The sequence below is a fragment of the Vicugna pacos genome, unplaced genomic scaffold (genome assembly GCF_048564905.1).
Source record: "Vicugna pacos unplaced genomic scaffold, VicPac4 scaffold_19, whole genome shotgun sequence".
Lineage (NCBI taxonomy): Eukaryota > Metazoa > Chordata > Mammalia > Artiodactyla > Camelidae > Vicugna > Vicugna pacos.
The window spans coordinates 28703891-28726625 of NW_027328740.1; the positions used below are offsets into that span (position 1 = coordinate 28703891).

The 22735-nt window shown below is 40.3% G+C and overlaps 1 protein-coding gene across 5 annotated transcripts in view; it reads right to left on the reverse strand.

The window, feature by feature from the left end:
• LOC140693107 (trafficking protein particle complex subunit 9-like) overlaps positions 1 to 22735 on the reverse strand; it is a 101785-nt gene that overhangs the window by 57352 nt on the left and 21698 nt on the right. The window contains exons 4-7 of one of the 5 annotated variants that reach the window (XR_012068768.1): positions 21457 to 21580; positions 12795 to 12898; positions 12405 to 12459; positions 5009 to 5096 (exon numbers count right to left, since the gene is read on the reverse strand). The gene's annotated coding sequence lies outside the window, so the exon portion shown is untranslated. Of the gene's footprint in view, positions 1 to 5008; positions 5097 to 12404; positions 12460 to 12648; positions 12899 to 21456; positions 21581 to 22735 lie in introns of all 5 variants that reach the window. The other 4 variants (XR_012068770.1, XR_012068767.1, XM_072957170.1 and 1 more) reach the window with 4 other exon arrangements.

Here is a 22735-nt window from a genome sequence, read left to right on the forward strand (position 1 = left end):
AATAGGCTCTCCTGTATATTTCAGGCTATAGGCACATTTTTATACAAGCAAGATGAAGCCTAGGAGGCAGAGCACAGGATTAAAGTCAAAGGAACAGGTCTAATATGGAGACAGGTTTGTTCTTTTCTATTACCGGGGAAGAAGCCACTTCAGGGTTTATAGCACTTTAAGTTAAATATAACTAAAACTTTAAGGGAATTTACATACATAGGGGGGAATGTGCATAGCATATCTGGAAAATCACACAAAGTATAGTAAACAGTGGCATCTCCAGGGAGGGCTGAAAGAACAGAGAATTAGGGAAAACTTCTCTCACTTGTGTATTTTAGTGCTGTGTTTGAATTTTTTTAACAATATGCATGTATTTGTTTTTCAGTTAAAAAATGTAATGGATCAAAGGAATAACTAGAACAGCAAATACAGCAGCCATGGAATCGATGAGCCATCACTTTTGATTTAAGCCAGGAAGTATTTATTGACTCTCTCCTATGTGCCCAGCGCTGTTTTAAGTATTCTATTATTATTATTTTTTTAATAATATTATAACATACTATCCCTCACTCCTGCCCATGGTTGGTGGAAAACCCACTGAGTTTTTATTGAGTTGTTTTCCAAGGTGTAGGGATGAGTTATAAACAGAACACATATTCAGGGCAAAACAGTCGGAGTGATTTTCCAGTAAGCCAGACAGCTATGAAGGGTTTGCAATAGAGGCGCCCAGAGGCTGAGAGGGAAAGCCTCCTGGACCCTATAAGAAGCTGCCCAAAGTGCCTTCTCCATGGCACTACTTAAATAGGAAAGAACAAATCTGACTCCATTTTAGATCTGTACTTTTGAATTTAACAAAGCCAAGTTAATACGCTCTGGTCTTTTCATGGGTTATGATGTCACAGAGGAGACGGACAGGTCAACAGGGAACCACTCTGCATTGATCACGGAGCCAGGGAACGGGAAGGGTGGCAAGATATATGACGCATCTGCAGCTGTGCCTGCGCTTCTAGGCAGGTAACCAAAGTCACCTAGACGAGGTGCCAAATGCTTGTGCACACGACCACATCACCTGACATGTATTAAAGAGAAATGGAAGTCTATAAAGATCCAATACCCTTGGTGGGTACACCGTCCAAAGAGCAAATTCACAGTTTGACAACTGGCCATCTCTGTTCCCTGGGATTCATTCTTACAGAACCTTAAAAACCACTACCCTGTCCTCAAGAAATGCTACATATTTGTCCTATTTTTCGCTCAGGGATGGAGCATGTTCAAGTGAATTTCAATGTCTGCACAGATTTGACTGTTTTTCTCCAGGTTCACTTGTCCATTCTAAAGAGGCCTGAGCTAAGTGCATCCTCCATATGAACTATTCCCTCCAGTGAAAGCTCATTGAGCCTGCAATTAAAAGCCAACTGAACAAGACTGTCCTCAAGTAAAAAGTTCAGCCACTCTTCACTGATTTCTTAACCTCCTTTCCTAGCTAATTGCAACAGACTAACACCTCCCTCCACCAAGCTACCCAACTATGTCAGTTTGTCTCCCCAAAGAGAAAGTAAGGTCCATAAAAGATGAGACAACTTCATAGTCACCTCTGAATTCCTAGCATATAGTAATGTCAATAAATAGAACTATGATTATGGCTTATTTCCTTTAAAACCTTTCTGGTTACTTAAATGAGACCATGGAAGGGAGGTGTTTGCGGTCCAGTATCTTGATCCACAAGACTCTGGAGGCCTTTTTCGGAATGGCTGTTCACTGATCCATTCAAAACACATCTTCTCATTCCAGAAGTAGCTGTGTTTTTCTGCCAGGAGTTTGTGGTTACTCTCATGCCAGAACAGCTTTAAATTATATCCTTACTTTCGATTTGTTATTTTTCCCCTCTTCCAACAAAATTGACTTTTCTTAATTTCTTGCCTTGAGGAATATTTTTTTTCCTAGTTCACCCTTTAGTAAACCATGCTTCTCGGGATCTGCTTGGCCATACATATGATTAGTCATCCAACTCGCAGTGTGAGAGGCCTGGGGCTCACCTCATGCCCTCCTGTCAGGGCAACTGAAACCCAGCTCAGGAGCCAAATGGCCCCCCAGCGCTTCTAAGGCTTGCTTACTTCCTGGAATCCCTTTCTGGTTTGTCTTGGATTCTGAGTATTTCCCCTCACTTTCTTGACAATGAGCTATGCAGCTTGAAAGATGAGGAAGGAAGGTTTTATTTCTTAATCAATATTTTAAGGAACTTGTGTAATGAAGGTTTTAACAAGTTTCTATATCCCTCCATTGCCGAGGCAGGAAACACACTAGATATTTTCTAAATTTAGATATCATGTGCATTTTTTCTTTGCTTTTGTTTTCTTAACTATCAGACATTTTTTAATTAAAAAAAATAAGGCCACATATAGGATAGAGCCTTGAAGTGGCATACAAAATTAAAGGGCAAAGACAGACAAATGAGAAATACTCTACAAAGTTAATAGAATACATACACTATGGATCAGATCAGCAATTCTCTGTAACAGCTTGTTGAAACATGACCATGAGGTAAAACTTCTCTCCTGTCAGGAGATGGCCAACAGAAAATAGAATTAAAACAACAAACTAAAATTCTACGTCTGGTGAGGTATAGAAGGCTACTAGCTAAATGTGTCTTCTTTTGGAAAAGAGGGAGGCTCACCAGCTCTTTACTGTGGAGCCTGAGCCCAGGGGAGGGCAGTGAAGAACCGCCCTGTAAGTACCCAAGTAGCAAAATGAGTGATGAATAAAGAGACTTGAGCTTTGATGACAGAGATGATACTACTATTCACTTGTCCTGTAAAGTATGAGTTCACGTTCAGTGATCAATACCTCTGCGTCCTCAGGGATTGAGATTATAGGAAAGTGCACAGCCCGGGCCCAGACCTCCTCTTTGAGCTCGTGACATTGCACTTAGATGTCTCAAGGGCACCTCCAACTCCACAAAGACCTGACTTCACAGATCTCCTCCCATAGCAGGCCTGCCCAGGGCTCCTGGTCGGGGGGCAAGGTCTCCCTGCCTCTCCCAGCACGGGCCCATCTCTCACAGTTGTGACTGGACCCATCCTTCAGGGCCCAGATTTCCACAGTCACCGAGCCCCACCACACACACCTGTTTTTCCAGGTACTCACTGGCACTCACTCAGCACTGACTCTGCTGGGAACCACACTGCCACGTTATATCACTGGATCTCCACAGCAGTCCTGGGAAGTTGGTACGTCACTTCTTTAATTGATTAAATTGTTTCACTTCCTTGAGTGTGTCATCCAAAGTGACACGGCTACTCAGCCACAAACCTGGGACTGAAAACCACTTAAAAATTGAACACTGCTACACCTCACAGCCACCCTACTCTGACTCATCACATCACCTCCTGCCGAGCCTTCTAAATGTTTCCAAGCATTCTACAATACAAAAGTGATCTACAAGAGCACCCCACTCCCCTACTTAAAATCTGTCAATGATGGTCCACTGTCCTTAAGGGAAAGCCAAACCTGGCCTGAGCACAGCCCAACGGCACGGCATCCGCGTTCCCTGCGCGGCCGCGCCGCCTCACCCACTACGAAGCTCTGCACTGGCCGTGTCCAGGACAGAGATGCTGACTCCGTACAACCTGGGGCTCATCTCACTCGAACAATGATCACCTTCTTCAGTGGTCACCCTCTTCAATGCTGACTCTCAAAAAAATATTTTTTCAGGATGAAACAATATCTTTTTCCTTACAACTTCAAGTCATTGATAATGAGCTCCCCCCAAAAGAGAGAAGACGTAATTCTCAGTCTCCTTATCTGTAAAGTGAGAATAACAAGGAAATATGTGAGGTTTTAAGAGAAATAATATTCATGTGAGGCTGAGGGACAATTCCATCATACAGTAAGCACTCAATATGTGCTTACTTAATATTAATAAGAATATATTGCACTCCAGCAACCTTAAATCAATGCTTTATGGCTTTGTCCAATAGACTACAGACAAACTGTTGGATGAACCCCTTTGAGCAGATCAGCACAAGTGTACTGGGAGAGGTAAGCGCTGACTCCATTTACAGCTGCAGCCAACCAGCACTACTGGGCGGGGGCAGTTTGCTCAAACTCTTTCATGTTGCTTGAGCATTTAGTTGTCGTTATTGAATAAAGGCATGTGTTGTTTAGTCAAAGCTTCTGAAACATAAATCTTCAAAGATTGATGCAAATTGGGTTTCAATACAACACTCTCACTAGAAATTATTTGAAAATGATAGTCTTAGCTCCTCTGCATATCAAAGGGCATGTTCTTAATGTATCTGACTAAATACACCAAAAGGGTTGTTTAAAAGAAATTAAGATAAAGCCATCCTGAATAAGCTCTAAGTATCATCTGCACAAAACCCCACCCAAGGGTCTCATTTCTCACTTCCACATAGGTGTTCTGGTAGCCTAACTTGGGTCTTGGATTCTTATAACACGGGGGTGGGAAGCGATGTGGATAGATTTATGTAGCAAATTTAAACCTAGGGTATTTGCAGTGTAGGAATCCTAGAAATAAACAAATTGATATATATACCCACCCTTAAGAAGCTCAGCCTTTCCATTTACAACAGCATTAAAAATGAAATGAGAGATACATTTAACAAAAATTTACAAGATTTGTACATTGAATATTTTGAAGTATCACCAAAAAAATTTAAAAGATTTACATATACGGAAGACATCCCATGTTCATGGAATGGTAGACAATATTGTTAAAAATGTTAAGACTCCCCAAAGTGATCTACATATTCAGTGGAATCCCTATCAAAATTCCAGCTGACTTCTTTGCAAAAATTGAAAAACTGATACCAAAATTCATATGGAAGTGCAAGGGACCGGGGTCAGCCAAAACAATCTTGAAAAAGTAGAACAAATTTGGAGGACTCATTTTAAAGTTTACTAAAAAGCTATAGTACTCAAGTCAGTATAGTGATGGCATAAGTTTGGATAAATAAATCAGTGAGACACAATAAAAACCCAGAGGGGAAATACTTACATTTACAGTAAGGTCTCCACGAGAGTGCCAACAACACTCCATTGAAAGAAGAGTCTATTCAACAAATGCTGCTGGGACAGCTGGGTATCTGCAGGCAAAAGAATGAATCTGGAATCTGGACCCCCATATTGTATATAACAAATAAAAATTAATTCAAATTGTATCACAGACAGAAATATAAAAACTAAACCTATAAACTTTCTAAAAGAAGGGACATTATAAATCTTTGTGGTCCTAGGATAGGTTTTGGTTTCCTAGATACAATACCAAGAGCAGAAGTGACAGAAGATAAAGGCAGATAAACTGGACTTCATCAAAATTAAAACTTTTTTCTTTCAAATGACATCATCAAAAAAGTGAAATTACAGGGGAAGAAGGTATCTCAAGCGATAGAGTGCGTGCTTAGCAAGAAAAATAAAATAAATCAATACATCTAATTACCTCCCCTATAAAGAAATTGTTTTAATGTTTAAGAAAACTAAAGTGAAAAGACAATCTGCAGAATAGGAAAAACATTTTACAAAGCATATATGTAATAAGAGACTAGTATCCAAGATATATAACAAATGCTTACAACTGAACAATACAAAGAAAATCGACCCAATTTTTAAATTTACCAAGGATTTAAATAGATACACAAATGTCCAATAAGCATATGAAAAGATGCTCAGCATCACTAGCTAAATCAATAGCAAAATGCGATCTAATTTTACACCCAATAGGATGGTTATAATCAAACATGGACAATAACAAGTGTCATTCAGGAGGAAGAGATACCTTATATGCGGCCATTGGAAAGGAACAATGGTGCAGCTTCTTTGCAGAAGTCTGGTGTTTTCTCAAAAGATTAGAGTTATTTGGCTCAGCAATTCCACTCCTACATATTGAGTCATCCCTTAGAATCCTCGGGGGGATGGTTTAAGGAACCCCCCACCCTGGATAACATAACCCAAGGATGTTTGATTCTCTTTACAATCAGCCATCTGGATCCATGAAGTGGAAACTACACATAAGGAGGGCCAACTCTACAGCCAAAAGAATGAAAACTTATTCTTACAAAAACTTGTACATCAATATTCATAGTAGTATCTTTCAGAGTAGCCAAAAGTTACAAACAATATCCATCCATCAATGAATGGATAAACAAAATTACCAAGAATCGTCCTACGAACTTTTGGTTTTTGAATCTTTGACAAAGGAGGTGAGAACATACAATAGAATAAAAATAGCCTCTTCAGCAAATGGTGTAGGGAAAACTTGACAGCAGCATGTAAATCAATGAAGTTAGACTACTCCCTCACAGCATACACTAAAATAAATTCAAAATGGCTTAAAGACTTAAACATGTAGACGAGACACTATAAAACTCTTAGAAGAAAACATAGGCAAATCATCTGACATACATCTCAGCAATTTTCTCCTAGAGAATTCTACTCAAGGAATAGAAATAAAAGAAAATTTACATAAGTGGGATCTAATTAAACTTACAAGCTTTTGAATAGCAAAGGAAACAGTAAGCAAAACAAAAAGACCACCTATGGAATGGAAGAATATATTTACATTGAATGAAACTGACAAGAGCTTAATTTCCAGAATATTTAAACAGCTTTTACTTTTGATAAGAAAGAAAAACAAACAATTAAATCCAAAAATGGGCAGAAGACCTAAACAAACATTTCTCCATTGAAAACATACAAATGGCCAATATGCACATGAAAAAATGCTCAATATCATTATCAGAGAAATGCAAACCAAAATTGCAATCAAATATCAACTCTCACCAGTCAGAATAGCCATCATTCAGAAGTTCACAAACAATAAATGCTGGAAAGGCTGTGGAGAATAGGGAACGATCCTACAGTGTGGTGAGAATGCAGTTTGGTGGAGCCATTGTGGAAAACAGTATAGAGATTCCTCAAAAGACAAAAACTTGACCTCCCATATGACCCAGCAATCCCACTCCTGGGCATATATCCAGAAGGAACCCTAATTCAAAAAGACACCTACACCCCAATGTTCAGAGCAGCACTATTTACAATAGCAAGACATCAAAATAACCTAAATGTCCACTGACAGATAACTGGATAAAGAGGTTGTAGTATATTTGTGCATTAGACTACTATTCATCCATAAAAAAATAATAAATTAATGCCATTTGTAGCAACATGAATGGACCTGGAGAATGACATTTTAAGTGAAGTAACCCAGAAAGAGAAAGAAAAGTACCGTATGAGATCGCCCACATGTGGAATCTAAAAAAAAAAAAAAGCCAAAGAAACAAAAAGATAAACTTATCTACAGAACAGAAACAGACACAGAGACATAGAAACCAAACTATGGTTACCAGAGGGGAGATGGTATAGGAAGGAGTAAATTGGAAGTTCAAGATTTGCAGATACGGACTATGTATAGAATAAACAGCAAATTTATACTGTATAGCACAGGAAAATATATTTAATATCTTACAGTAACATGTTTAAAAAAATATGAAAATGAATACAGGAATTTTCCTATACAACTGAAGTGTTGTGTTGTACACAAGAAAATGATGCAGCATTATAAACTGACTAGACTTCAATTAAAATATGTTTAAATAGACCAAAATGAACCAAAAGAAAAAGGATATTATCAAACCAAAAGAATAAAGTACTGATTCAGGTTACAACATTGATGAACCTTGAAACTTTATGCTAAAATAAGCCAGACACAAAAGGGCTAATAGTGCCCTTTTAAGTAAACTGCATCTAAGTGTTTATTGTACTATTCCTAGAAATTTTCCGGAGGTTTGAATTCTATCAAAATTAAAATAAAATATATTATTCATTAAAAACATAAAACGATTCCTCACAGGAAGGCTTTAATTATTAAATGCAGAAATGCATTTAAAGCTCCTGGAACAACACTTTGCACGTCCACAGACAGTCACTGCTATCACTGCCACTCAGAGGTTGATACCAGCGCTAATGAGTGCTGCCTCAACTCGCTGCCCTGCAGACTGGAGTGAGGGCCTGGGCCCTGACAGGCAGGGTGACCGTGAACCTGGGTCAGACACAGCCACGCCCCAGATTCTGCATTACCTAACTTTCTTATACAAACTGCTACATATAACATAAACACGCTACAGGGATGTATCTTACAACACAGGTAATATAGCCAATAATTTACAAAAAATATAAAAGGAGCATAATATTAAAAATTGTGCATCTATTGAACACCCTGAAACTTATTTCATATTGTAAATCAGCTATACCTTTATAAAAAATTAAAAAATAATTTTAAAATATTATCAATTTAATATTCCATTCGGTTTTTAAGCAACTACTAAACAGCTTAGAATGTAAAAAAGCATTTAAGTATGATAAATTTGCTTACATATATATTTACTTTCAGCTTCCTGCTAAAAGAGAATTTAAACAATTTTTTAAACACTGCTTAACAACCATAACAACAAAAAGACAAAAGTGAGAGTGAAGAGAAAATGGAGATTCAATACTTAAATAAAACCAGGGGAAGGTAAAGTCATGAAAATAGATGCCTTGAAATCAGGGTAAGTGTTAAAGATGGACTAGATATTCAGCTGTAAGATTCTTGGCAGCTAAAGTAAAAAGAAAAAGATGATGGGGTGGGTGGTAGAGCTCAGTGGTAGAGCGAATGCTTAGCATGCAAGGGGTTCTGTGGTCAAGCCCCAGGGCCTCCACTAACAGATAAATACACCTAATTGCCTACCCCTCAAAAAGAGCCCCAAAGAAAAGGAAAAGAGAAATTTCTTTACGAAAAAATCTGATATTAAATTTCGATTAAATACATAAAAAAAAGAAAAATAGAAAAAGATGTGTGACACAAGCGATAATGCCCGTGAGATAAATCTGTGGTGGCTGCTGACAGGTCCCCATGTCCCACGTGGGAAAATGTGAAACATCCTTCTCACCACTCAGAGTCATCCTCAGCCCACACCACCCCTCCCCATGTTAAATGCAGGAGCACAGGCAGGGCCCGGACTTTGCTCTCTCTGTGTCATCACAGTGAGACAGGTTGGAATGGGGCAGAGCACAGCCATTCAAGGAAGGCCACAGCAATTAACATCAAAATGGTGAAGCACTCAATCCCAAATAGGCCTTGAGGCTCAGGATGAAGAGATTTAATTTCTAGCAGATCTTGAGCATCATTATACACCCACTGTAATAGTAACATGGTGAATAACAAGCCCCAGGCACCATGGCAGTCCCAAGGCTAGCCACAAAAGGTCAAAGGGTGGGAAATGGCCAACTTCGTGGTAATTCCATTCCCTTGCCCTAAGGCTGGTCCTTCTACTTATTAGCATATGAAACTGCCAAGCCCATGAAAACAAGCAACACAGTGTCACCACTCTCTCTCCCTCTTTGGAGAAGTCCCACACTATGTCTGTGGAGTGTGTACCTACTTTTATTTTTCAGTTAGCATTAAAGATTTTTATTTCAAAATACAGACGTTTTGTAAGAATTACAGTCAACAGATGACACTTTAAAGTCAGCAAGGCTTTGTTTACGCTTTACCCTAGTTCTAACAGATTTCATACTCTAGAAAAAAAAAGAGAGAGAAAAAAATTGAAAAAAATAAAAAATCCTGCCATATTTGAAAAAATTAAGTTCAACTATGATCAACTTTCAAATAAAAATGTATTTCATATTAAATATAAAAATGCTCAAAAACGGTTTTATATCTGGAAACATCCCTTGAAAACTTCCTCACATTCTTTTTTTTTAAGATTTTTAATTGATTTATAATCATTTTACAATGCTGTGTCAAATTCCAGCGTTCAGCACAATTTTTCAGTCTTAAGTGCACATATAAACACTCATTGTCACATTCTTTTCTCTGTTACCATAAAGTTTTGTGTAAATTTCCCTGAGCTATACAGTATAATCTTGATTATCTATTCTACAATTTTGAAATCCCAGTACCTACTTTTAATCTGAGCATACAACCCCAAAACATCGTAGTGTTTCTCTTGCCTTTCAATATATATCTTTGAATAAATCTACATTTACTCAAAATTGGCTTGCTTTTGAATACTTTCCTGCATGAAGCCAAGGACCCACATCCGGCGGGGCACATCCCAGGGGCTCAACCAAATGCTGGGACACAGCCCTTCTCATGCCCCACGTTTTTTCTTGTATCAACAGGACAGGGTTGTGAAGGGAGCTCTTAGGCCCCAGCTAAGGGACAGAAGCAGCACCAAAGGCTCCAATTGGCGGGCAGCCCCTCCCCCAGCAGGGGCTTGTGGTTGACCCAGTTCTCTGTGTTTCTCTGTTGTGCTGAATCCCCAGCCAGAGAGCGTTCTCCCTAGGCCTAACCCCACAAAACCCTTCTCTCCAAAATACAAGCACATCATGTCACATTCCTCTTGTTCAACCAGGAAATGTTCAGCCCACGTTTTCCTTCCCCAGTAAAAACCTAACTGTCCTCCCTCCGATCCCACCAATTCTTTCTTTGTGAGAACTCTGCACTCTCCACACACCATCCTGAATGCTGGTGCCTTGCTGGCTGGGATCGAGATGTTTCTGTCTCACATAGCCCGCGTCCTTTCACTTTCCCCTTGCTACCTTAAAAAAGTCTTTCCTGAGTCACCCACTCATCTGATTCTGAACTTCACAAAGTGCTGAGCTTACACTCACTATGTGCATACCCCCCAAGTTTTGGCTAGGTTTCCTTCACAAGATCTTCATTAAGGAGCTGCATCAAGAAGTTTAAAGAGGCTACTCTTACATCTGTGAGGAGGAGCCTGAATAAAATTTAAATGGCTTTGAAGCGAGAGTTAACCAGGGGCAGAGAGGTCACAGGTCTTAGTCAACAGTGTCACAAGGCAAAATGTTCTTCAAAGGCTCAGAGTGGCTTCTGAACACGGAGTTGGCAGGGAGGAGGTGCCAGGCAGTGAGTGGGGTGAGTGACAGAGGGCACGTTTCCCCAGCTGGGGAAGATAGGTTTTTTTTGTATTTTTCCAATTTCTTACTACCTTTTTCCCTATTGTCACATACCATTTCCTATGAATTAAGAAAATCAATGTCAGTCATTTGGGCCACTTGGGAGAAGCTACACGATGCCATTCACAGGGCTGGGACATGACAGCCACACCAGTCTAAGTTGAAAGACCAGTGGGGGTATTTCCAAGTTAATCACGGGCATGCAGCAAACTCCCCAGCTTCAATTACCTCATCTCAAAAGTGGGGGAAAAAACTACCAAGCAAAGTGTGGGATGATTATGGCCGACATCTGTTTACTACGAAAGTGCTCGTGACAGCTACCGCTAAATGGGGAATGAGTATAAACAACGAGGCCCTGTCTACCTGAGCACACGTGCCCTGCCTTCCTGCCTTGGTGCAACATCAGAGCTTGTTTAGCTGAGATGAACGCCCCCAGAGCAGCCCCCACGGGAAAGCTCCCATCTCTGCACCGCGAGACGTGTTCCTTTCCTTCTCAGAGCTGATCACATTTTGCAATCGCCTGTTTTTATTATTATACCTTTTGTAACTGCCTCCCCTCCGGAGTTTTTGCTCAAGCAGCACAGGGCCAGGTGTGTCTTGCTGCCTGCTGGGTATTCTGGGCTGGATGACAGCCGAGCCAACATCTGGCTCTGGTGCTGAAAGAAGGCGGTATAAGTCCCAGGGGCCCATGCTGAACCAAGGCCCCTGCACCGAAAATTATGGCCTGAGTTAGGGCAAATTACACAGTCTTCTTTACCCTGAGATTCCTCATCTGTCCATGAAAATAATTGCCCATGGCACACAGAGTTACAAGGATTAAGGAAATCACCAAATTCACAACCTTTTCAAGGGGCTACCAGTGCGCCCTCAACAGACACATGCTGCCTTTATGGCTCTGACACACGCCAAGCAGGGTGGCCGGACAAAGTGAACACTGCTAATTGCCAGTGTGTTAAGTGCTTCATGTGTGCTATAATACTCTTTACAACTTACAACAATCCCAGGAACAAAGGAATATTATCATGCCCATTTCACAGATTCACCAACAGGTTAAGAGAGGTTACATTCTAGTCCAAGGCTCTATGGTGAGGAAATGGCGATTTAAACCTGAATCTGGGCCCAGGCCTGGGATCTCTCTCTCTCCCATCCACCTGACCACTTGCCTATGAAATCCACCTTCCAATAAACAATCTGCAGCTGGCCAGCTCTTAAATGCATTGTGTTCCACCGTTTGTCAATGTTGGTTAATTACCATAAATTGTTCTCAGAAACCACTACAGAAAAGAATGGTGGACTCACGTCCCTGCATACAAAGGAGAGGAATTCTGCCTTGCCTTCGCCTGTAATGTGCAGAAACCCTTCCCTACACCAACAAATCCTTTTGTATGATTCCTCCATGTTTATGTTTGCACACGGCTTATTAAAGTAGAATGTACCTGCAGTAATTCCATCTCGGTTGCTTTCCAAGTTTGCAGATTATCCATAATCAGTCTGTGAAAGAAAATAGTACAATGTGAATGAAAACACTGCAACCATTTCAGTAAACAAAGAATGCTGAAACCAAGACATCAGTGGCTGCCAACACACCCCAGAAAGGAAAGGCCTGCAGCCCAGCCTCTGCAGCCACTCATAACAGCACCCTCTGAGCAGACTCAGAATAAGAAAGGACAGGATACTTGCCCTAGATAGCTAGGTGCTTGTCTAAAGAATGAATTCAGTGAGTCCAAATATTTGCTTCCTCCCATACATAGAGAAGCACTAAATTCTTGAACTTGAGACACCTGGCTTTCTTTAGATAACAAGCAAACTTTTGTTGTTCCAACAACCTGGTCTTTGTTGTAAATCTCCTATATATCGTAGCTCCTCCTCAACCTCTTCAGAGCAGTCCCTCAGTGCGATCTGGGAGACTGTCATCCTTGCTCGAGTCCTCCTGCCAAGTAAAACATAACTCTTAACTTTTAGGATGCCCATGTATTTCAGTCAACAGTTTTGGACACCATGAAGGGACCCAGAGCAGACTTCTCTCCAACTGAACTCTCCGAGGAACCAGAGCCTTGGTAGCAGCAGTGGTCCTTTGTGCCCGTCCTCCTCCTTGAGGAGTCCAGATGAATTTGGGTGAGTTTCTCATGGTTCTAGGATCTCCCATATTGGTTGATGATCCTGAGATTTATTTGGTGGTGTATCCAGGTAACTGGCCCTCCAGTTGAAAAATACTGAAGGGAATAACCCACCCAGTGGAGACATGCTGGGTAGGGCCTGGTTGAAAGGTAACGGGAAACACCCACCTTGAGGAAACCTCTGAGGTGGGACTGGTGGAAACATACCAGGAAAATACTCACCCAGTGGAGAAGTCCCGAGTGGGTCCAAGTTGAAACACACTGGGTTCAGGACTGAGTTCTTAGGTAAGAGGCTGGTCTAATGTTTTCCTCAATTTGATTACCTCCATTGAATTTTTTGGGATAAAATTAAAGTTCTTATGAGGAACCTTTCAACTCGAAAAATGGGAACCTCCTCCTGGCTGGTAACAGCTTTCTCCGCTGACAGAGAAACTTGCAGGAGTGGTAGAGGCAAATACTTAATGCCATAGAGTTGTCCCTACAGGAAAACTTATTAGCAATTTTATTTTGAGAACCAGACCTTAGAATGGTGAATAGAACTTTCAAAAAAAGAAAAAAAAAACAGAAAAGGAAAGAAAAGAAAAAGTAATCACAGATTGCGAGCCTCCAACTAATTCCACAGCCAGGTTTATATACGTACAAAACTAACAAAATTAATTGGGAATTAGAAAATAAAAACTCACTCTGAAAGTAACTATCCAGGCCTGTTAAAAACATTTTCTGGAATTCTGAACTCATAAAACAAAATCCCCTTTAGGGGGAACTTGGATTTCTCTTCCTATGTCCTTGAAATGTAAACGTTTTATCTTTTTCTGGGTATTTTATGTTTGTGTATGTATGTATGTATATATATGTTTCCTTTTTTTTTAAAGGAAATCTTGGACTCTGCCATACAAAAGGTAGAAGTATTGTGTACATATGGTGGCCACGCAAATAAATTGGGATTCTCAAGAATCCTTTGACAGAGCAGTTCTTTGGGGAACTGGAAGCGTGTGTCTTTGTCTAGCAGATCAGAAATATAAATACAGCAAACAGTGACCTAGGACTGAGCCTAATTAGCTCAAGGAGATAAAACTTTAGAACAAAGAAATTTTTGGCATTTTAGAACTCAGAACTCTGACGGATCCTTAAGAATTTGTCAAGAAATCTTAAATGTCTCTTTCATAAACAGTAAGCCTTAGTGATTTGAGCAAGCAAATTCAGTTTACTCCAACTATTATTATACTTATCTCATAAGTAAGTTTTAAAGTGAAGCTATGAAATCTCCAGCTTTTGTCTGTTTATAAGCCTGCGTACACATTATAGATGTGAGATATTTCTACAGCTAAAAAAAAAAAAAAATGAAAGTCAAAGAGCTCTGCTTAATTGGCATAAAAAATAAGAGCTTACAAATTAAGTATTTTAAAATAAAAACTGACCAAATTGAATTTCAGCTTCACGTGAACTGGAAAATATTCAATATTAAGATAATATTTGATATTGTTTAGTGTAAGTATGTTATAATTAATATAGACATCTTTAAAGTCATCAATATTAAGTATACTACATTTACTGTATCTAGGTTTAATGAAAGTCAAATAAGATCCTGTTATATCTGGTGCAGATTTGTCAAAAAATATTATAGTAATGTGGTGTGGTAAAATTTTAAGTAAATTAAATACAAATGAGATGAGAGCTTAGGGTAAATTTTTAAAATATATTTTTAAAATGTATGCTTAAGATAATCTCCAAATGTTTGGTATCTTTAAATTCTAGATTTGTGCTACTTTAAGTTAAATGATAGGATTTTATTAAATAGCTATGCTATTTTTGGATAAAATAAGATTGAAACATGAATTAATTAAGATTTAACTTCCTCTTACAGAGAAATAAAGGTGTTTAGAAATATTAATACATGGTTGGTGCCACCCTGAAGTAGTCTCTATTATTAAGGGAATGATCTCAGTATCCTAGGAAAGTAAGATAAATGTGTAAAGGAAGATATAAGAATGAAATTATATTTTGTTAATGAAAAATAGTGACTTTCTCCTGAAGCTGGTCACTTCTGAATAGAACAGAAAATAAGGGACACACTAATATGACTATAGAAAGCTGTGGAAGGCATGTGGAAGAGGAACCCTAAGGAAAGAGTTTTGTACGTAGTCAGAATTGGCTAAGTTTAGAATCAACTTGGGCAAAGTAAATGAATCTTCGACTTAAGCTGGTACAAGACTAGATTTGGTTTTCTCTCTGTTAAGAGGACAAAATTTTTTTAAAATGTTCATTCACTTTCAGTAACAAAATGTAAAGCATATTATACCACTTACCTGATCTGTTCTGCCTTTACCTTTGACATACTTTCTTAATGAATAAGTACTACTTTACAGTGATCTATATGTTTATCTGACCAAGCTTTTTGAAATATTTTAATAAGCTCCCCAAATATCAAGTTCTAATTAAAGTTCTTTTAATCTCCAGTTAAGTTTGGGATGCTACAGCGTGCCCCTGAAACATCCCAAAAAGAGATTTAAAACTAGTAAATTTCATTTGGCATGTTAAATACATGGTATTGTCAAATGAATAATAAATCTTCAAAGGTTATATTGTATGAGAAAACATTATTAACATAGATATTCTACATATTATATGGACTCCCTAAAATTATGGCATATCTAAAATGTTACCAGTCATATTTCTGGTTATAGTATGCAGGTTAATTTATTGATTTTAGTGTAATGGTGTTGAACCATGCTTTTAAATATTTTGTCATTTATAGACAGTTAATTGTTTCCATCTGGTGATTTTGCAAAGTGCTTTCTCTTCAAGGAGATTTACTGGTTTCTAATAAATTTCAAACTATAGCACTGAACTAAACTGGGTAAGAAATTTTAAAGGTCTAATGAAAACTGATTTGAAGAATTAGTTACATCTGGTGAGTATGGTTATAATTTTTGATTTTGTCTGAAATACTACTGGCTTTTAACCTGTTTCCCAGACATAAATAAACTCTTCTCCTTAAGCAAGTTATGATTCACAGCAATTTGATGAATTATACCTATGTAATCTGATTTGGAAGTGTTATCTTTTCCCTCTATCTGATCCCTCAAGAGACTAAAATCTCTTAGGTCCCCAGTGGCTCTATCAGAAAAACGAGGAAGTTCATCTCCTAACAGATATAGGAATCCCAAAATATTTTAGGGATTTTAAAGAGAAAAGAATTTACCTAAATCTGTAAGGCAGAAACCCATGACAAGCCCTTGATGTTGCTTTCCTGGCCTTAGAAAAGCTTATTAACATTCTACCCTGAGACTCGTTATTAAAAGTTCCAACACAGCCAATTTAAAAAAGCCTATATGATCAAATAATCAGACTTGTAAACAAATTGTCTTCATTTGGCTGTATTTGAGAAATATTAGGGTAATTTTAGAGAGAAAAAAGATTATATTTTAGTGGATATTAAATTCTAGTTTTGTTAATTGAGGTCTATATTTAATAAGACACATTCCAGATCATTTCTTGCTGTTATGTCACATTGCTCTGTTTAATTGAATTATGAAAAGGATACTCTAGGTTTGTTTCTGATGCTCAGTAATCTATCCTTGGGTAAAGTTCCAATGCCCAATGACCTGCAGCCAGGGGGTTATACATCATGGAACAGGCATGACTTAAAGAACTGTCTCCAACCTGAATAGAAGGACCCTTTATCAGGTACTCTTAAATACACCGTACACACCAAAGCTGAAGGAAACAGACTTTCGGATTCATTTCCTATCAGAAACAGCCCCTGCAGTGCACTGGCCTATAGAACACTGCTCACCTTAAAACAATGCTCAAATGGAGAAAAAGCTACCCAGGTCAGGATGAGAAGAAGACTACATCTGAGCTAGACAGCTGACCCAAGACACCGGACCAGGACTGTATGCCAATTACTTTGATAATTTCTCCTACCTTTGATTATGAACTACTCCAATTGTTAAGTTCATGGTAAATTACCTATGTCTAGTACTTCTATGTTACCTTGGTGGGTTTCCCTACTCCATGGCTCTAACTAGATAGCCCTCAGAAATGTTATTCTAAAAAGGTAATTATATTTCTGTTTAGGCAACTGTGGAACATACAAGTTGGGCGATCTCACCTGGCCAATTAATACCTGCTCTGGCCCTGACCATAAATAAGAAATTTCTCATAAGGTCACTCAAACTCAATCGGAAACACAAGCAAAATTTTAACCCAAATGTGTAACTCCTCGACTATTAAATTCTTACTCGTGCCTTTATTAATGTTACTAGCTTTATTACTTATATCCTGTCTATTTTATAAAATTGTTGTCTGTTACATTTCCCAATGTGTAACTAGGTCTACAAGATTGATGATGGCTAAACATCTTGAAGAATTAGATAAAATTTATAACCCTGTATAAAATAATTGTAATAGTGTGATTCTAGGTATAGAAATGAGCAACGAAGGGCAAACATTTTTTGGATCATAATAAACTAGTAAGACAGGCGATCCTGAGAACTTTTAGTATCAACAGATCCTGATAAAAAACCTAACACCTTGAATGGCAGCTCAGAAATTTCTTCAGCTGAACTAGGTATGAGCCATCCTAGCACCGTGGGACAAAATTGGTCATGAAATGTCTCTCAAAATATTGGTCGAATTTAGGACCAAGTCGGAGCACTGTGAATGAAAATACTACAATGTGAATGAAAATAATGCAACCATGTCAGTAAACAAAGAATACTGAAACCAAGACATCAGCGGCTATTGCCACCCCCAGCGAGTACATGCCTGCAGCCCAGCCTCACAGCCACTCACAGTGGTGCCCTCTGAGCGGACTCAGAATAAGAAATGACAGGAAACTGGCCCTAGGTAGCTAGGTGCTTGTCAAAGAAATGAATTCAATGACCAAAATGTTTCCTTATTCCCATACATAGAAAAGCACTTAATTCTTGAACTTGAGATACCTGGATTTCTTTAGATAACAAGAAAACTTTTATTGTCCCAATTACCTGGTGTTTGTTGTAAAGCTCCTATATAACCAGCTCCTTCCCTACCTCTTGGGAGAAGTCCCTCAGAGTGATCTGAGAGGCTTTCATCTCGGCTCGGGTCCTCCCTCCAAATAAAACATAACTCTTCACTTTTAGGCTGGGCGTTTATTTAAAGCAAGTCCTAGAAGAGACACAACTCATCAATTCTGTAATGGAACACACTGAATCAGGAACCAAAAGCGTGTTCTAGCCCAGAAAAACTACGGGTTCCCCTTTCTTCCTGTCATTATACAATCCCACCAGAACTCATTACTTTACTGTCTGCTCAGACCAAACTTAGAGAAGAGTCAACTCAACAGAGTGCCTTGCTCTGAAGAACCGCCTGCAGAAGTAAGATGGTCTGCCTGCCCTCCTGCACGCTCTGCTGACCTCTACTGTCCTCCTTGGAGACCAGGCCAACAGAGCTGTTCCCAACAGCTGCAAAGTCCCACAAATTAAATAAAACATTTATTTTATACCATATGTAACTTATATACCCATCTCTGAAAACAGCTTTGACAGAAGCCCAAATCTTCAACTTTAATCTGCAAAGTCACATCCGGTCTCCAAGGGAAAACAGGTTTTAAGACGATGCTAAGGCCTCCCAAGTCCTCTCCACTACTGTCAACCAAACTGCCTGCAGGTCTGCAACTGCAGGAGGCTACATGTCTGCTTTTAAAGCAACCCCTTCCTGTCCTCGTGTACTACAATGTCCCTCTATGCCCTCCCATCTCAGGGTAAGAGCAGCCGCTGCAGAAACTTGCAGGGCAACACTGACAGAACGGGACAAAGAGGATCAGAGCTAAACTAAGCCTTCTGATGACACGAGCTTGTCACATTGTCTCTTTACAGATCAAGATATATGTAGAAAGAGGTTCAGTGATATTGCTCAAAGTCACACAGCTAATAAGTGGCAAAGTCTATATCTCTGCTCCTCCCTCCGGCAGGACACACCAGCTGGGACACCCACAGAATTCTCTTGTGCCTGCCTGACCAGTCCTTTCTTGTCACTCATAACCCACCACAGTGTCGGACCCTAGCCTGACTTTTCAGCATCTTTTTCCTCCAGTCTCTCAGTAACAAGGCTGCTCGGGCCACTGTATGACTTCCGACTCCCCAAAACCTCTGTGTTCAGGCTGGTCTTGCCTATGCTTCTGGCCCCCTGCTCAGAGGGTCTTCCTCCCCTGCAGGAGGATGTTTCCACTCTCCGCAGGAACACCCACACAGGGGAGCACTCCTCTCACCCTCAGCACGGCAAGTGTCCCAGGCCACATCCAAATCTGCCCCATTAGGACTGCGGGTGCCCAGGTCTGCTAGTCAGACCAGCAGCCTCAGAGCCAGGGATTATGCCTGGGTCACCCTGCAAACCTACTGCCCGCCTCACAGCCCCCAGCCAGCAGGTCACCTGGAAGTCACAGCAAGTGCCCCACCTAATCCAGAAGTCCCTTCATTTGCCAGCAACGCTGATGACTGGCTTCCAAACTTTGGTCAGTTTCACACAAAACAGGAGCTTCCACTGTGAAGCAGGGGGTTTTCACTTCTGCGCCCCATCCTTACTGGAAACGTCAAGGGATTCCAAAAGGCCTCTTCTCAACCCTTTTCTGATGACACCCTCCCACCCACAATACTCATATGCTCAAGAGAATTGGGTCCACGTAATTTTGTTTCCCTTACACTAAGTGGCTCAAAACACTGCGGGATTCTTTCAATTTGAGTGTATTTGTACTCAGTTTCCCGGCTTTAATCAGTTTTTTTTCCTCTCTTCAGTATCCCTAGCAGTTGCCACTTCTTACTCCCTTCAGCAGCCTCCCTCCCAACATCTAGTCTAGGAAATCAGCTGTGATGAGGGCCCCGGGTGCAGTCACAGAAGATGCAACTAAGGCACAAAGAGGCTACATAATTTGCTCAAGAACATCAGCCTCAAACCCAACATTGTGTGCCCCGTCCCTCTTTTTAACTCTTATGCTAAACAAGCTTTTGTAGATTATGCTAATAAACAGATGTGGTATCAAAATACATACAAGGACACAGATCAACTCTAAGATGTTGATTAACTCCACTATTTTGTTTCTATTTGTTTTATTTCTATTAAAAACATTAAGAACCTCTGCCCTCAATATAACAAAATGTTACTGGGTTTTAAAAACAGAATACTGAGGTGTTAAGTGTGTCATTACTCATACTTATTTGTATGTTCACAAGACAAAAGGATTTGAAAGTCTCTCTCCCCCCCTACTCACTACTGGCTCTCACCTGAGCTCTCAGAACACACATCTAACAGTCTTTCACTTTACCCACAGCTGAACTCATCAGTTTTCCCCCAGAACTCCCTCTGCATGTTTCCCTCCTAAGAGAACAGCAGGACCATCTCATTAATCCACCCAGAAACCTGGGCCTTACTGCATCCTACCTTCACAGACAGCATTCATCCTTTCCTTTTTACCATCTAAATATGCCTTCAAACTTTTCAATTTTACACACTGACCCTCACACAGCTCAAGTAGAAGCCACCAACACTGACCACCTGGACTCACAAGTCTCACAAGTGGCCCCAAAGACACTCTCCCCTACTTGAGACAAATTGGACTGTGTCAGTCCCATGCTTATAGGACTCTTTTCAAACCCACTGTTCTTAGAATAATCTCCCAGTTCTTCACCTGATGAATGTCTTTGCCATGAAACTCTCAGCTCAGGGAGGGCAGGACCCGCCCTCTCCACTCGGCCCCACCCTATGGCAGAACTTCAGCTTGGGAGGACCTGCTGAGAAACACCAGCCTGTATCTAAACCTGGTCTTGTGTTCTTAGCAAACTGCTTCACTTATCCATACAAATCCAAGGTAGATTAGAAAGATTTTAGATGTTGAGCTAGACTATTGATTTGGGGATTTTGCACTAGCAACCTGCAATTACATGTTCTAATCATACTGTCTTCTAAAAACCACACCCAAATTTAAATACTAATTGTGGAATGTCTTTGAAGTAAAAGGGACTGTACTTTTACAGACTTTATGTTTTATAACATGAACATCCTGCACAGGGTCACAAATGGAACTGCCTCACAAGTGACAGAAGCCAGATGAGAGGCATATATCAACAGGTCACAAAGATGGTAAGAGCAAAGTTGATTGTACAACACCCAAAAAAATTCCTCAAAGAACTGAAAACTCTGAATTTTCAAAGAAAATGTTATCATATAAAGAAATAAAATAAATAATCCTCTTCATCAGGGTTTCAAGATCTGACTCCAGAATTTTTAGCAGACCATACTGAATCCTAGCACAGAAAAAACAGATGGAATAATGGTGAGTAAGTTTCAGAAAAACTTCAGTAATTCCTGCACTTGTAAGTGGGCACACACTCACCTGCTGAAGGTGAATATAGATCGCATTCTGGAGAAATTTGGAAGCTTCCAGGCTCCGCTTCTGGATGGCAAGGACACGGACAGCTTCGAAGGATCTTTCTAACTGAGTCATCGGCATTCTAACACTGCAGGGGTAAAAGGAGGCCCTCAGTCAAGAGTAGAGATGTTCCTGTCGTGTCTCACAGGCTATGCCTCAGGGACTCAGTGCCCTGCAGCAGCCCTGCCCCAGGCAAGGACCCACAGAGTGGCCCACCCAAGCAGGAGGGGCACTGTGCTTGAGAAAGCCCATCCCCGATGGGGGCAAGAGGAGCTGATGGGGTTGTGTGAACCTATAAATGCTCACAGAAATACACCTGCATATATTCAAGTGATACAATTAACAATAGCAGGCTATTTAACAAAATTTCAATTGTCAGTGGAAATTTTACCATTCCTTTCCGCTTGTCCCCTGCACTCTGAGACAGGCTTAGGCTCTCTCACACCTGCAGCTCTGATGCAATAGTTGTGAAGTCATTTTAGTTTGCTGCAAGTGTCCTTGCTCCCCGTGTCACTGTGAATGTCCTCCCTAACACAGTCAGATGTCTTCCTGGATCTCTCTCTGAGTTCCTTGCTCCTGTTCCTCAGATCCAAAGATAAAGGGCAAGTGAAGACACATGACCAGAAAAGGCACTGTGCACTTGACCAAAGTCCTCTGTGACCCCCTAGGTTAGTGCTGACCACCCCTTAATTTCGATTCTCAAGGTTCTGACCAGGGTGACGTTCAGACACGAGAGAGTCCTGGGTAATTAAAGGCTGCGTGTCTTGGGCGCGGGGACAGGTGCAGGAGATGGTTCTGGAACCGGGCCCCTCCACACCCCTGCTTCTCTCTCTCCGGAGGCCCTGCTGCCAAGCCCCCAGGCTCCATGATCTTCTCTCCTTCTCTTCTACTCTACTCCAAGCCCTTTTTCTCTTCCTTTATTCCCTAATTATTCCCAGCTGGAATAATTTTTCAATCACAGTACCTGAAAAATTTTCCCGCACCTGAAAAAGAGGTCTCCAGAGGTCAATGCCCATATGCTGGTTCCTGAAGACAGCCCCTGTTTAGGGGGACCCTCACCAACACTCACAGGGCATCAGGCATGTTGAAGGGCCGACCACTCCCAATAAGAGTTTGCTGTGACCCCAAGGCATGCACAGCATTCCTGATCACAAAAATGTATTTGGACCACTTATCCGTTATTAAGAAGCAAAAATAAAAAAAAATTGCCCATATTTATTAATAAAATTATTTATCAGATGGA